Raw genomic sequence first — 16,549 nt, 5'->3', positions numbered from 1 at the left:
TCAGGCCTATGAGACATTGTCAAGCATACTAACATACACTTAACAGGAGTCTCGGAATGAGAGACAGAAAGGGGCAGAAAGAATATTTAAAGGAATAATGACCAAAAAAACCTTTCTAAAGGGAATGAAAAATTAATCTATACACCTAAGGAGCTCATCAAACTCCAAGCAAAATAACTCAAAGAAATTCATACCCAGATACGTAAGCTGTGGAAAGACAGAAAGAATCTTGAGAGCCAGAAGAGAGAAGTGACTCATCACATATAAGTGATCTTTAATAAAATTAACAGATAGCTTGTCATTAGAAGCCATGGAGACTGGAAAACAGTGGGATGACATTTTCAAAATGCTGATAGAAAAAAACCTGTCAACCAAGAATTCCATATCCAGCAAAACTATCCTTTCAAAATAAGTAGAGATTAAAACATTCCCAGATAAACAGCTGAGAGAGCTTACTGCTAGAAGACCTGCCCTACAAGAAATACTAGTTCAGACTAAAACTGAAGGATATTAGACAACAACTCAAACCCACACAAAGACATAAAAAAACACCAGTGAAGGTAACTACATAGATAAATACGAAAGACTGTAAAATGTTTTGGGCTTGTAAACTCCTTTATTTCCTCCTAGCTGATTTAAAAGAAAATAGCATAAAGCAATAATTAAAAGTCCACAGTGATGGCTGTACAATCTATAAAGACATATGTGTAGGGTGACAACAGCACGAAGGAGGGGGAGGGCGTACAGATGCACACGAGCCCAGTCCAAGTTGTACCACTGGATCCACATGATTGTAAGTGATGAATGGTATTCCTCAGTCAACTACTGAGAAAGTAAGTTTAAAAATTAATGAAAGAAACAAAGGGATTAGAATGGCACTAGAAAATATGTATTTAACAAAAAAAAGCAGGAATCAAGGATAGAGGATAAAAAAAGACATAGGGTGTATAGAAAATGATAAGCGAAATGGCAGATGTAAATCCTATCTTAGCAGTGATTGCTTAAAATATGGATTAAACTCTTTAGTCAAAAGGCAGGGATTGACAGAAGGATAAAAAAAAAGATATTGTCTGTAAGACACATACTTTATATCCAAAGACACAAATAAGATGAAGTAAACGAATGGAAAAAGATACACCATGAAAACAGTAACCAGGAAAGCTCTGGAGAGACTATACTATGATCTGACCAAACAGACTTGAAGAGAAAATTGTTACTAGATATAAAATAGGGCATTTTGTAATGAGAAAAATGTCATCCTATCAAGAAGATATATCAATTATAAACAATATTTAGCAAAAACACAGCCTAATGTAAAGGAAGCAACAACTGATATAATTTAAGGGAGAAAACCTAATTTAGCAATAGCAGATGGAGACTTAAATACTCCATTTCCATTAGTGGACAGGACAACTAGACAGAGGGTCAATGGAGAAATAAAAGATCTGAACATATCATAAGCCAACTAGACTTAACCAACATCTATAGAACATTTCACCCAACAATGGCAGAACACACTCTTCTCAGGTGGGCATAGAACATTCTCCAGCATATAAAATATGTAAGGCTATAAATTTCAAGCAAGCTCCAATTTAAAAGGATTGAACTTGTAAAAAGTATGTTCTCTGATTACAGCGGAAATTAGAAATCAATAACAGAAGGGAAGTTTGGAAATTCACAAATATGTGGAAATTAATGTACACACTCCTAAATAATCAACCAAAGAAGAAATCATAAGGGAAATCAAGAAAAAAAAATACAACATACCAAATTTTAAGGAATTTTTCAGGAGCTGTTAAACTGTTTTCCACAGTGCAGTATTTCCAAAATGCAGTATTTCCATTCCCACCTGCAGAGTATTAGGGTTCCAGTTTCTCTACATCCTGATCAATACTTGTTATTATCTGTCCTTTTTATTATGGCCACCTTGGGAGTGTGAAGTGGCATCTCATTGTGGATTTGATTTGCATTTCTCTGACAACCAATGACGTCGAGCCTGTCTTCATGTGTTTATCAGTCATTTGTACACCTTCTTTGGAGAAAGTCTATTCAGATAACTTTGCTCAATCTTTAGGTTGTCTTTTTTGTTGTTGAGTTATGATTCCTTTACATATTTGGTCATTAGACCCTTATCAGATATGTGTAACTTGAAAAATCTCTTCTTTGATTTGGTAGGTTATCTTTTTACTATCTTGGTGTTGTTCCTTGAAGCACAGAAGTTTGTTAATTAGAAGCTAACTAATGATACTAGGTGTTGGTGGGGCTGCAGAATGATCAGGATTTCCACACATTACCAGTGGAAATGTAAGATGGTACGACCCCATTGGAAGATGGCTTGGCGATTTCTAATTGAATTAACGCACACTCACCGTCAGCTCCAGCAAGCCCACTCCTGGGTATTTGACCAAGTGAAATGAAGATGCGTTTCCATGGAGACCTATATGCAGATGTTCGTAGTGTCTCTGCTTGTAATTATCAAAGAGTAGAAACCACACAAATATTCTTGAGCTGGGGTATGGATAAACAAATTGTGATTTTGCTGTACAATGAAATACCTAAGAGCATAAACACATACAACACCCACAAAACTTGAGTGCTTCATGATGGGAGACAGCAGTCCATTTACGTGGCGTTCTGGAAAAGGAAAGTGATGGGAATGGAGAACCCCCCAGTGGGTGTCTGGGGTCAAGGGTGAGGTGAGGTTTGGACCTCAAAGCTGTAACAGGCAATGTTGAGGATGATGCAAATGCTCTGTTTCTTGATTGTGGTGGTGGCCACAGAGCTCTTATACTTTGGCCAAAACTCACACATCTGTAAGCCAAAAAGAGAGAGCTTTACAGTATGCGAATTAAAAATAAATTTTTAAAAATTAAGGAAGAGACAATATTGAGATGAACAGTGCTCTATCATTCAACAATCTGTTTAAACATTTATTTTTCTTAGGATAGCTCTCTCATTAAGATACTTTCTCTTTAGCGGGAGTAATTTGCTCTTATTAATCTCTGTAGGCCCGGATCTAATGTATCGACTGACCCCTAGTAGATGTGTAAGTGTCCTGAATCAGTCTCACTGTTCTTTTTTATTAGTTTTGACACCCCATGGTCTGTGAAGGCTGCAGTGATTATGTTTGTTTTTATGATGAACCCCTATAAGTGCAAGAAAGTTTGTATGCATTTTAAACTAGAGATAATTATGTCAATGTGGTTTATATTTATTCTACTGGGTAATCTTTCTTCCCATTGATCGGTGCTATTATGTATAATATCATGAGGTTATCTTTCCAGATGTGACACTACCTTTATTGAGTCTGTTCTGATTTGAACTGTGGTACTTTTAATTATTGTCTGAGTTAGAAGGTGTCTGTTCGCTATTATGTTACTTTTGCCAGCGCTGATTAGATACTGCACAGTAACAGTGTTTTCATATTGGTAGTGCAATAAGCTGCATTTCAAAACTTATTGCTGATTTTTGGAGATATTTTATACCTATTAGCATGGACAGCAAAGCTGGGTTGATGTTTTCATTCTCCACCTTTGCTGATTGGGTGATCATAACACAACCAGCGTTTCCAGTTGGCAGAAGCATTTTATTTCAAGGATGCCTCTAACCTCTCCGGCAGAGGCAGCAGGGAGCGAGGGGACTCGTGCGGGGGCTGCCCCTGACCTCTCAGGGGCAGGCCAGCTCCGCCGCTTGCAGAGGCACTGCGTGTGGTGGTGAGGCCACACGCCGGCTGTCAAGGGAGAGAACGGTGCTGGAGGGCCACCCGTTACAGCTGGACGTGTGTGTCTCCCGAAAAGCTGCATGTTGCAGCCCAAATCTCCAGTGGGGTGGCATATGGCCCTGTGTATCATAGGGGGTACCTGGTTTTCAGACACACTCAGATGTAAAATGTGTGCCTGTTAGAGTCAATAAGATGCCGTCTGCTGGTAGCTGAGCCTATTGCCTTTGCTTCTCAGTCCCCCCTGCACTGCCAAGACCTCAGCTCCAGGCGAGCTGCCCGTAGTCCTGGGTGCAGCCCCTGCTGCATAGCACCGTCTGCACAGCTGGTAAAGAAGGAACATCTCCTAGGACGGGGATCCTGGTGTGATTCTCATGAATTTCAAGGAAAGAGTTCTTCACAGAACCAGAATTTTCAGCTGCAGGATGTTCACCATCCAGGAGGTCAGGGATCCTCAGTGGGGCAGGTGTGTGTTGCCAGGGACACCACTGTGCTGAGCCAGACCCACCACACAGGGAGCCGCTGCTCAGCTCAGCTCTGACGTCACCAAGAGGCTAGATGCGGCTGGCAAGGGGACCAGGCAGCCCCCGGGTCTGTGCTGGCCATGGCAACACTGCCTCCTGGCGAAGCCTGCAGCCTTGTGCCGTGTGGCGTGCAGCCCGGCCCTGTCCCCTCTGGGGAGCTTCCTCTTCCTTCAGACGTGAGCCTCAGCCCCGCGGGCTCTCCTGCCCCACTGCCACTCCGCCTGGGCTCCCAGTCCCATCCCCGGCCTCGCCCCTGGTCCCAGGGCATGGTGGGCGTCGCACACCTGCGCTAGTGACTCCGAGGCCCTGGATGGCGGCTGCGTCTCCTCGCCCAGGGACCGCTGTGCTGTCCCCAGGACAGGCGTTGACCTCCGTCTCCTCCCAGTCCACCAAATCACGATGAGTCGTCCTTGATTTCCCCACTCCTCCATCTCACGTGGTCAACCGATCAACTATAGCCTCTGGATTAGAACCCGTAAGGACCTTGTTAATCCAGAGCTGGGCCCACAGACCCCTTGACACTGTAGCCCCTCTGGCTGTATTCTGTGTTAACAAAGGCTTTGGAAGTGTGTGCGTGCATGCATGCACATATGTGAGTGTGTGTGTGCGTGTGTGCATGCACATGTGTGCGTGTGTGTGCATGAGTGTGTGTGTGCATGTGCGCACCCCAGTTTTTCCTGGAGACAGGATCCACAGGAGGAGGGGCAGAGGATGCTTAGGGCAGGGCTTTGGGGATTATACGGGTCTGCAAAGGGCCCAAACCAGCTCCAACTAATCCAGCACGTTCTGCCGAGTGAGGCTTGGCTGCACTGAGGGACTGCCACCTTCACGGGTTACCCTGTTCTCTGACTCCGCGTACTCTTCCCTTGGCCTGGAAATCCTTTCTCAAGGCTCACCCATCTTGGCAAAGTCGTGTCTTTTATGAATCCCTCCCCATGCCCCCTCGCGGACATAACTGTCACCCTCTGGGGCAGAGCTCCAGACACTGTCTGGAAGGGTCATAGCCGCACCAGGAGGAGGGAGGTGGCAGCATTGGTATAGCTACAAAAAAGCCAAGAGTAAACCCACTGATTAGGCTGGAAAACCAATGCCTAAAAACAAAAGAGCAGGTTGAACCAGAGGGAAGGCAGGCTGCGGGCACAAGGGACACTGGGGTTCCACGGGATGACCTCTGCTTCCGGTGACGCTGTGCTAAGGCCTGAGGGAAACTGTGCCTTGACTCTGGCCTGTGGGTCCGGACGCCATCTGGCCCCGAGTGCGTGAAGGGGGCACACGCGAGGGGCAAACACGGATGTGTCTAAGGGGCCCTGGGTCTCCAGTTGCCTCTGGCTCAGGAGGGAGGTGGGGTGAACCGTGGGGCTGCTCCTTCTCCCCTTCCTCCTCACCTCTGCACGGGACTGTGTTCTTCCAGCTAGAAGCAGAGGCCACTCCCCTGCTCTGTGCCATTGGCCGCCATCCGTGTGCATTGGCCAGTGGATGTCAGCACATGGGAGGCACGTGGCCTGAGGCTAAGGCCGCCTCCTGCTTCTCTGCTGTCACCCCAGGACATGCCCTGGGAGGCTGGACAGACGCAAGGGCTTATAGCGCTGCAGCCTGTGAGCCCAGCCCAGCAGAACCCCTAGATCGGCATCCCACCCCCTGCAGACGCACGGGGGCTGGTGAGCCCAGAGCCGAGGGCAGGCGGCAGGCTGGACGCTGCACGGGAGTTGGTGCCGCACCTAGTGGCAGGATTCCGTCTCTGGGAAAACTCTGTGCTTTGGGGCCTTCAGGTGCCTGGACAAGGCCCACCCACGCTATCAAGGGTGTTCCCCTTTACATGAAGCCAGCTGACTGTCGACATTAGCTGTGTCCACAAAATGCTCACAGTAGCACCTAGATTTGTGCTTGATTAAATATCTTGGTACTAGGGCCTAACTAAGGTGACACATAAAACTGTCACAGCAAGTGCATATCACTTGTTTAAGCCACTGAGGTCTGGGGTTTTGTTACTGAGCATTCTGGGACCAAGAGCTGACTGATAATGATGATAAAAACAGACTGAAGGCAGCAGAACTGTCACTGCCACCTGGCCTGCTGCAGTGCTGGGATTTGATATTTGGTGCATGCATTCTGGGCACCTGATCTGCTCTTGGCACACAGAGCCAGACCCCGAGGTGGGTGAGAGAGCACGGATCAGTCATTCATCGGCGGTGATGATAAACAGCCCTTCCTAACAATTATCTAGTTAAAACACCATTAACAATTAATGACATACATCACAGAACTTATTGAACCCATTAAAGACTAATTTACTGGCTATAAAAATATGGCATTAAGAATTTATGGATCATTACCTTTTCTCCTGGAATGAAATATTGCTGACTGAAACTCTCAGAAACTGTTGAAAACAATTACTCATTAAAGCCACATGAAATTAAATGATATCACTCAGCAAAGGAGAAAGAATCCAAGCAAAGTTTGAAAAAATTTTTTTTGAGAAGCACTAAACTTCGGATGACACTGAATGGATAAAGATTATATTTTCAAACAAGATTAAGATCTACAATTAAAGAATTCAAATGAAGTAATTTCAAAATTTTAATGTGCAATAAAATCTTTCTGGAAAAATGTATCAGATCATGACTGATAAAAATTCTGATCATGATTAATCACTGCTAGGTATTTGGGAACATGATTAAGAAGAGTATAACAATGTTAATTAATTAACTAATTCCTCTAAAGGGTTTTAAAATATAACAGCTGTTGCAGCTTTAAATAAGATTATTTCTTTTCCACCCTGCAACCAAATTTTGTCAGTCAGAAATCAGCCTAATTTCATTGCAATTTCTAATTTATTACTCTGTAACGAGATCAGCTTAGTAGTGATGAGTCTCTTGTTTTCTGAGACCATACGCACATTTGCAAATTCCCAAGTCTGTGACACATGGAATGTGCCTTCCGTTTGCACATGAAAATAGCGTTGGTGCCCCCAGAGAGCATGGGGGCTCTGCTGAGAGGGACAGAGGAACTCTCTCCAGTTTCTGGGTTCTGGCTGTACAAAGTAGCTGGGCAGAACAGCTCAGACCCTTGTCAGGAAGTGCTGAACTTAAAGTGCTGCACAAATGAAACACAGAATCGTGAAACTGAAAAGCTAGAAAAGATCAAGTCCAAACCTCTTGATCTATAAAGAAACTGGGGCCCAGAGAAGCAGGGCGACTTGCCCAGGGTCAGGGGTCCCAATGGCAAAAGGCGATGAAGGCCCGCATCTCCGAAGGCCCTGGGCAAGGTTTCCACGAGAAACACTGCTTCTGAGTGCCATTCAGAGGAGGTCCCTTTGCTCATGCAGAGCTCATGGGCGTGTGCCTGTGGCGGCCACACCACTCTTCAGATGAGCATGAAGATGCCACTCAGAGAAAACTAGGCCCTCTCCTGGTGCCCACTGTGCTGGGCATGGCTCACTCCCTGCTGAAATTTTAGAAGTCTTGTAAAGTTAAGTGACCAAAATGGTTGTCTGGGCACAGAAGTGGCATAAGGGCTCACCCACTGTGCTAGCATGCTGATGAGCGACAACACTGTCTCTGGGGGGCTCTGCAGAGGCCACGGTACTGAGTGCCCGCTAGACTGCCCACACCACCTCTACCCACACTCTAGTCCAGGTGACTGCCTCCTCCAGGGCTTCAGACCCACCATTTCCAGACCATGCACCACGTATGAAACTGCATCTGGTCTGCACCTGATGGCATCTGAGGAAAACTGCCAGGCTAGCGTTGTAAGAGGGACACAGCAAAGTCAGAAGATTACCATGTACCAACTTGGGCTCCTTGCAAATTGGCTTTAAAATATCATTTCTTAATATTTCCAGACGTCAGGTGCTGAATAAACACAAAGCTTCCCATCCCGCATGGATGGTTCAGGGGCCGTGCATCCATTCCTGTGCAGACAGAGCCCCGAGGGCTGCAAGCCACCCACAGTCCCTAAGGACGCTGCACAGCTTGACAACAGGAAGTAAATTTTCTTGTAAAGAAGTAGCCATTTGTTTTCACTTGGCTTTAATTTTTCCCAAACCTAATTAAAATTATTAATACGTTCTTGCCTTGAAGCTTTCATTCTAGTTGCTGAACTAAATAGGTGCCAAATAATAAAAACAACCCAGTAAATAAAAGACTGACAAACACATAGCTGCTCTGAGCAGAATTATTGGTGCACACACATTACATATTACAATATGCTTACAAACGAATTTAGGCCCAGGGGATTAATAACTGCATTTTCTAAAAAAACAGAGATTCTGATTCTGTATCTGAAAATGTTGACCCATGTTGTGTCATGTCCCTGGGGCACCTTTTGGCAAGTTGATATTTGGGGGCTGCTGGACACAACGACTAGGTGGTGGTGGAAGCTGGAAAACTAACCCCGGGAGCCCCTGTCTGTGTCTGAAGGGCCACTCAGTGGACGCGGGGGACTCAGCAAACGTGAGTTCTTAGCAGCGGCTCTCAGGGCAGTTGCTCGTTTGCGTGCAGAAACACAGGGTCGATCAGTCTGTGCACATCAGCTACCTGAGCAGGGGCGCTCAGCACAGCTGCTGGAGACGGAATGTGGGCAGCAGGCGGCCCGCTCCTAGTGGGGGCCCTGCACCCACTCTCTCCCTCTGCATTGTCATGCTTAAAATTCAAATTCATGCCTGAACAAAATGCACAGCTGGATCTCTGCAGTCACTTGCCACTATTCAGAACTATATTATTTTGCGTGTCTCTAAGAACTTTCAGAAACAGACTTGCCTGTGGTTTCCCTAGAGGCCCCAGAATTGAGTGAGCCGTGGAGACGTGCATCTGCGAGTAAATCTTAACGACGCGCGTGCTCTCAGTGGACCGGCCCCTCCTGGATGGCGTGCTTCACCCTCCCCCGGACTTCACCGGTCTGCACACGGAGTTACTCGGTGCCTCTGATACAGCGTCCTGAGAGGTTTTCCCTCACCAGCTCCTATCCAGAGGGAATCCCAAAGGACTGGCGTGCAAGGTGGGCAAAATGTCAGAGAGCAGTGTAACCCGCAGGACGTGTCCTGAACGGGGATGTGATTTCTTAGGAAAAACCCTCTATCTTAAGGACTCTTGCTGCTTCTCCTAACCCTGTCCCATTGCGCCGATGCGAAAAGTTTAATCACCTCCGGGGCTTCTGCCTAGAAAGGTGCTCCCGGGCCTCCACCTCCTTCCTTAGCCTTTGAGTGACTCTCGTCACTGCATAATTAAGGCAAATCCCATCTCCCTCTTTAAATCTCTCCTCACAAACCATGAACCAAACAGTCGCCTCCACCAGTCCTCACTTCATTCTGGACTGCTCCTCCCATCCCTGCCTCCTTCCACCTCGGAGGCGTTTCTGAGGAATTCACAAAGGCCTGCGGGCCTCCAAGGGCCCCTGGTGGGGAGAGTTAACTCAAGGTGCCCCATGCCGCAGCCTCCTGTTGGCACAGTGGTCATCCCGTCTGCATACCCCAGCTTTCGGACTGACATTCAGGGCTGCCGGTTAGCAAACAGAAGGATACGACACCCCCGCGCCCTCCGCACCCTTCGGGATATACTTATGCTGAAAAGTATTCGGTGCTTATCTGAAATGCAAGCTTACCAGGGAGTGTTGTACCTTATCTGGCAGCCCTGTGGACTTTACTGCCTGCTGAACTTCCCGTGCACTTTGGGGTGCTCTCCTAGGGCAGCCACAGGCACCCTCCATCTCACGGCCCCGCCAACTCCCGCTGCACGCGGGGAGACCACCGAAAGTCTCCACATGGTTAGTGCCGCTCACCGCAGAGGTCAGAGCCACTCACAGACAGGGGCCCTCTGTGCCAGCCTCTCTGCCGAGCTCTCCCACTTCCAGGGATTTAAGTGGCCCATTCACCGCCAGCAGCAGCTCACGTCACACCCTGCACCCAAGGTGCCGCTGCTGTGTCACCGGCAGATGAAAAGGCAGAGAATCCAGCCCGTGCGCCTTCCACGGCCACGCACGGGGGCTGCAGCCTGGATAAGACGCATCCCTGTGCCGCCGGGTTCCCTCCTGGCGCACGCAGGGCCCGCACTCCGGGGCACAGAGGCAGGACTGGGCGGACTCGCCTGGCATGTGAAAAGTGAGGGCACGCTGAGAGACGCAGTAAGTGAGAGAAGCTACTTCAATGTGGTATTTAAATAAACCAAAGTTGATATAAAAATCCATGAGAAACAAAGTACCAAAATTTGAAATAATGGGATCAGTACGCTGGCTTTTCAGCTTTCCTCAGGCTCCAGGACGGCCTGGCCCAGTGCCAACTGGAAGCCTCTCTCACCCCGAGAGCTGGTGGACCGGGGGTGCGGTGGCTGCTGCACGCGTGCCTTGGGGACGGGCTCTCACGCCGGGGCGGCACTGCAGGAAGCCCCTGTCGGGCGGGGCCTGCCCGGCCTCCAGTCCGCACATCCACGCTTGGTTTTCTTCCTTCATGTGGGGCAACGCGGTCTCACAGAGACAACGTGACCCCAGGGCAGTTCCACCATTTGTCACGAGTGACTGCGTCGTTCCCACTCTCTCAGGGCACATCCCTCCCAGAATTAAGTCACATTTAATGATCACATCATTAGTCGGAATTTGCTCGGAAACGATGGGGTCTGCTGATGGTGTGGGTGGTCTTGAGGGCTCCTCCGTCCCAGCCCCCCACCATCCTCCACTGGCTCGTCACTGTGAGTCCCCTTAGAACCACCCACAGTCCCTGCTCTCCGGTGCCGGGTCCTCGGCAGGTGTCCGTCCTTGTGGCAGGAGTGACACACAGCCTGTCAGAGAGGCTTCCTCCCCGTTAGCATGGGGCAGAGTCCCACTGTCCTTGGGTCAGAGGGGCCTGCTCACCCTAAAGGGTTTCGAGGGTGCCTTAACGCCTGCCCCGAGGTGGCGGCCTTCCTGATGCCTTTAAAGCTTTGGGAAAGATCTCCACCTCATCAGCCTCCTTTGAAAGCAGAAACGGAACACGCAGCCAAGGGCTGGGCCGTATGTAAAGACAGACTCCGACTCACCGCCTGCCCTGGAGAAGAGCCCCTCACCTACGGCAGCCAGCCTGGGAAGCAGCCTGCCACCTGCAGGTCAGACACGGAGGAAGCTGGCATTGCCTCTGGGGACAGCACCGCAAGTGAACGCCTCCTGCAGCAATGGCTCCAAGCAGCCAGGGCTTGATCGGTAACTGACAGCTTCCCTAACTTTGGTCCCCGCTGCCAGCTCAGAACCAGCCAGAGAAAGCTGAAGGTGTACCCAAGCCCATCCCACGGGACACCCCTCCCGGCTGGCTGCCCTGGAGTCCCAGCAGCCACACCTGAGCTGGCCCTTTGCCACCCTGGGCCACCCTGAGTCTCTGCCAAACAAGAGGGATGGGGGCCGATCCCCTACAGGGACCTCTGGCTAGGTGAGCTTGGCACACGTTCCTTTGGGTGGCCTTTGTCACTCCCACAAAGTCACTGATTGGCTTGTGTTCCTTCTGCAGAAGGTTCCTTGGGGCCATGGCACATAGTCAGAGGCAGCTGACCTGAGGTCCCAGAGCCTGCTTTCTACTCTGGGCCTGTTACTCTAGGTAAGTGGTTCCAGGGGTCCTGGAGACCACATGCCCCCATCCCAGGCACACTCCTGGAGAAATTCATGCCAGAGGAAGCTCCTGGGGCCAGGCTCTGTCACCCCGCACTCGCACATACTAACTTCACCAGTCACTCTACGTACACAGCCCTGTCCCCCAAACTCCCTTCTAGCTGGTGAAACTTTTTAGGGATTTAGAGGGTCCAGGACACAACCACCCGAACCCATGACTGTGACCAGCGCGACTGCCCCGTCTGCATGACAAGTCGGCTCTGGCCCATGACGCTGCAGGCTTACAACTGGCATGAACGCAATTTTGACATTTCGGATACCCTAGAAAAATAGCAGTTAAACATGTAAATTCCAGCCTGCAACATCTGGCTGTCTTTCTGCCAGCAGACTCCTCGTGTTCAGCCCTCGTGCCAGCCTCCACGACTGCGCCGCTCTCTGTGCATGTGATGAGGCTGCACTATGGAATCACGCTACCGCGGCCCCGAGAATCTCAGTTCAGGGCTGAACAACCCTCTGGAGACCATCTCATCCCACTTCAGACAAGAATGCGGAAGCTCTGCGGAAACAGAGCTACCTGGCAGCAGGTCAGCGCTCAGAGCCCCGCGCACAGCCCTCTCCGCACCAGCACCTCTGCCTCGGGGCCCCGATCTGCCTCCCCCGCAGGTCTGTTTCCCTCTAATTCTTACTGCAGTGTTGTTGGCTGTCCGAAATCTCCAGCCCCCAGAGGACTTGGCTGCTGAGCCCTCCTGACCACAGACGTCACACTCTGTTCTCTCTGGAGCCCTGGCACTCACAGTGGGGTCCTCGGACCAGTGTCATCAGCGCCAGCTGGAAGCTTGTTCAATGAGCAGAATCTTGACGATCATCGCAGATCCACTGACCCAGAATTTTCACATCAAGATGCCCAGGAACCTCTTGTGTATTTAAATTGGAGAAGTGCTGCTCTTGACAACTCTTTTCTTCCTCTTCTATCAGGTTGTAGGAATTTTGCCTGTCTTCCCAACCTCTTAGCTTGCAGAAGGCCAGAGGAACGATGGGGCAGGTGTCTCCCCTCAAAGAGTAGGCGTGGCCAAGCATGAGCCGCTCCACGCAGCAAGTGTCCCCCAGTCAGAATGCAGCACCTCTCCTCTCTCTTTGCAGTGCCCGAGGACATCACCCTGTGAAGGCTTACAGAAAATCCAGAAACACATGAGGCAAGATGGGTGGCCCCTTAATCCTTGCCCGTCTTGAGCACTTCCTGTCTGCAGACACAGCAATGATGTTTGGTGTGTCAGGAGCCATCTTCAGACGCCCCTGTCTTGCCAGGAGCACTGGGCAGTAGCCTGGTGTTGATTCTGCAGGTCGTTAGGGAGAAAGAGTCTGGAGAAGGGCCTGGGACCCCAGTGGGCATGGTGGTGGGGTCCCCACTGTGGGGATCTGTGTCAACTTGACAGACGCGGCATGTTCAGATTGAATGTTTTTTCTGGTGTGTCTGTGAGTGGATTTCTAGGTGAGATCAGCATTTGAATCGGTGGGCTCAGTAGAGCAGATGGTCCATCCCGATGCGGGTGGGCTTCGTCCAATCCACGGAGGACTGGAGTAGAACAAAAGGCAGAGGAAAGAAGAACTCACCTTTTTTCTGATTGCTTAGCTGAGCTGAGACACCAGTCTTCTTCTGCTCTTGGGGGGAACTACACCCCTGGTTCTCGAGCCTTCAGATTCGGGCTGACGTACATCACCAGCTTTCCTGGGTGCCCAGCTGGCAGACCATGGGACCGCCCATATAATCACGAGGGCCAGCTCCTCACAGTAAATCTCTTCCTATCCATCCACCCATCCATCTCCATGTCAATATCTATAAGATCTATCCATGATCTTTAGGTCTATTGCTCTGGGCATGCATGTGGCTATAGAGAATTTATAATTTACCTACATTAAATTAATTTCTATTCTTCATTGAGCTTGGCTGACACTGGGGGGGTATCACTTTCACCGTGTGGGAAATGCAGAGTCATGGGCTGGGCAGGGCTGGGCATCTCTGGGCACACAGATGCACATAAATGGTTGAGTATTTTATATAAATTACAGCACGCTTACTTCCATGAGGCTTTCCTTTTCAGCCTAAAAACATACTTTACCACATGAATCTTCACTGCATTTTTCAGTTGAGTTTCTTCCCAAATCAAATGAAAAGTGTTCTTTCCATGCAGGACCTTGTAACAACCAACAAAATGATCCAACACCTTTGGTCTCCACACCTCAGTGACTGGCAGATGCATGGCTCCCCGCACAGCAGTGACAGATGTGTGGCTCCCTCTGCGTCTGTGACACCAACAGAGTGCTCATGTCTCCCAGCGGAGTGGGGCACACGGCTCAGGACTGCGGGAATCGGCACCAGCATCATGCAGAGCTCACTGGGGTCTTCCCTCTGCCCCTTATCAACCTTTTAACTTTATGCGAGTGTCTGAGTCCCTGTAAACTTCAGTTCCTCACATGCACAAAGGGCACTGACGCTGTAGGTGCTGCAGAAACTACAGGAGGTCATACACCAAGGGCTCACGTGCACATAAGTACTTGCTCCTGTGGGAGAGGCGCCCATCCTGGTCCTGCCCCAGGTCCCATGTCATCTCTGGCTCCCATCATGCACCTCTCTGCACTCAGGCTCTTATGTTGTGGAAGAAGCAGGGAGGTGCCACATGGCTTTCAAATTGTTTCCAAGAATTCTCAGTCTCTTTGTGGGTACCTTCTCGACGCCTGCAGTGGGTGCATTTCTGGAGCCGGGTCCCTGTGTACCCCAGCATCAGCAGGCCGTCAGAAGGACCTCATTAAGGCTCACCCTGCACAGAGCTGTGGGGCCGCCCGGCCCATGTGTATGCTGGGTTAACTCCACACGGGACCCGGGATGCTTTTAGGAAACGGATCATTCTGGGGATAGGCTTAGCCTTCAACAAACACTCTATAATGATTACAGCAAAGTCTATAAAGTGAGGTGGTCTCACTGGGTGCCTGGAGCCCAGGGTAAGGACCCAAGAGCAGAACCAGCTTGTCTGCCAGGCTGGTGTTTAGCCAGGTCATAAGCAGAGGGCACCAAGCGGGCCCTCAGACTCACTGCTCAGTTCCGTCTGCCTTGGGGGCCGTTGCACAAGCGACGGGGGCGGGGGATCCTGTTCAGGGACCCCTGCGCTGCCCCACGGAAAGCTGACTGGAGCGGGGCCTCCTCCCCCTCGGCGGGCCCTGACCTCCAGCTTGTCTCCCAAGCACCCTGAGACCGCCAGTCTCAGAAGCTCTCTCTGCACGGCTCCTGGGTCTTCGGCCTGCGCTGGCTGAGATTCAGCAAACGCCTCAAGAGGAGAAACACCGCCTCGTTGCTCTCCCCTCCCAGGCCCTGGGCGCCCCCAGCCCCACGGCCCTGGGAACACTGCCCTCCAGTCCCACGAAGCCCCCAGGGCTCCTCCTGGGTCCCCAGCCTTCAGCTGCCGGCACCGCTGTGCTTTCCGCTCCTTGGCCTATGGTGCTTCTCAATCAGGAAAGGCCTTGAAGCTGACACAGCACAGAATACGGGGCTCAGCTCTGCAAGCCCCCAATCCCAGGATCTTGGCCCCTCACCCTGGGCTGCTCTTCAAGCATATTTTAAAGCAATATTATTGCTTTTTTTTTTCCCTAGAGGCTCTTGATGGGAAGGTTGGTCTGCTACATACTAACATGTCATAATACACAGTGTTCCTGAGAACCTTTCCTAGTTACAGCATATTTGGTGCCCAATTGAACAACAAACTTAACATTCTTAAGGAAAGAAAAGATACAATACCATGGAATGTAAGCAGGACCAATCTGGGCTAAATTACACTGAAAGTCTTAGAGTTTGAAGAACGGATATGCACAACCATTTGGAAGTGTTCTCTACCACAAATCGGGAGCATCTGCAGCACCCATTACAAGAGAAGGGGTGTGGGGGGTGTTTGTTTTTATTCATTCCACTGCACAGGGATCTTTCTAGAACATACAGTAATCCTACTGGATGCAGGAGGTGGGAACATTACTCAAGAACATACTTGGCTACATTCTGTGCAGAGAGGAAGCTGACAGCCACCAGACCAGGCTGAAAATAAAGGCCACCGGGACAGCGTTCGCTGCCTGCCCAGCGCCTGCCCCACGTCACAGCTGTGTGATCACTAAAATAATACAGCTCTCCAAACTGTTCACCAGCGTAAGAGCTGATAGCAGGTAAGCACGCAGGTGAGCGGTGGAGACATTCAAGGACAGACTCTGGGTGGACACCAGGCCCATGAAAACCTCCTATGCAAATGCAAATCTGCAGAAGACACAACAGAACAAGATCTTCCGGTGACATCTACGGAAATATTTTTCTGTGCAAAAAGGGAAAACCTACTATGTAAGGGAGATGACTAGCCTAGTTTTGCAGATTAACTGCAGGAAAATGAAGGTCATTTTATACACCCGCTTTGCATTCTCCATGGGTGAAGTCTGTGAACTTGAAGCTAAAAGATGAGATAAGATAACCAGCTAGATTAAATGGTAGCTGGGACATTCACGGAGGGAATGCAATAAAGAAATACTGTCATGGTGAAATTTCACACAGTGTTGGAACAGAAAAAGCAGAGATGAAGTTATCTAAAACGGGTTCAGTGATGTGGAGGATGAAAGTAAAGAAAGTGGATAAAGAAGTGAGAACTATACAGACGAGGTGGGCTCTGGGCACAACAGAGGTTAAATGGACAAACAACTGGCATTTCCAAAGGAGAGG

This window comes from Manis pentadactyla, chromosome 17 (genome assembly GCF_030020395.1).
Source record: "Manis pentadactyla isolate mManPen7 chromosome 17, mManPen7.hap1, whole genome shotgun sequence".
In the NCBI taxonomy this organism is placed as follows: domain Eukaryota; kingdom Metazoa; phylum Chordata; class Mammalia; order Pholidota; family Manidae; genus Manis; species Manis pentadactyla.
The sequence above is the reverse complement of the archived record's forward strand: the minus strand, read 5'-3'. Positions refer to the sequence as shown.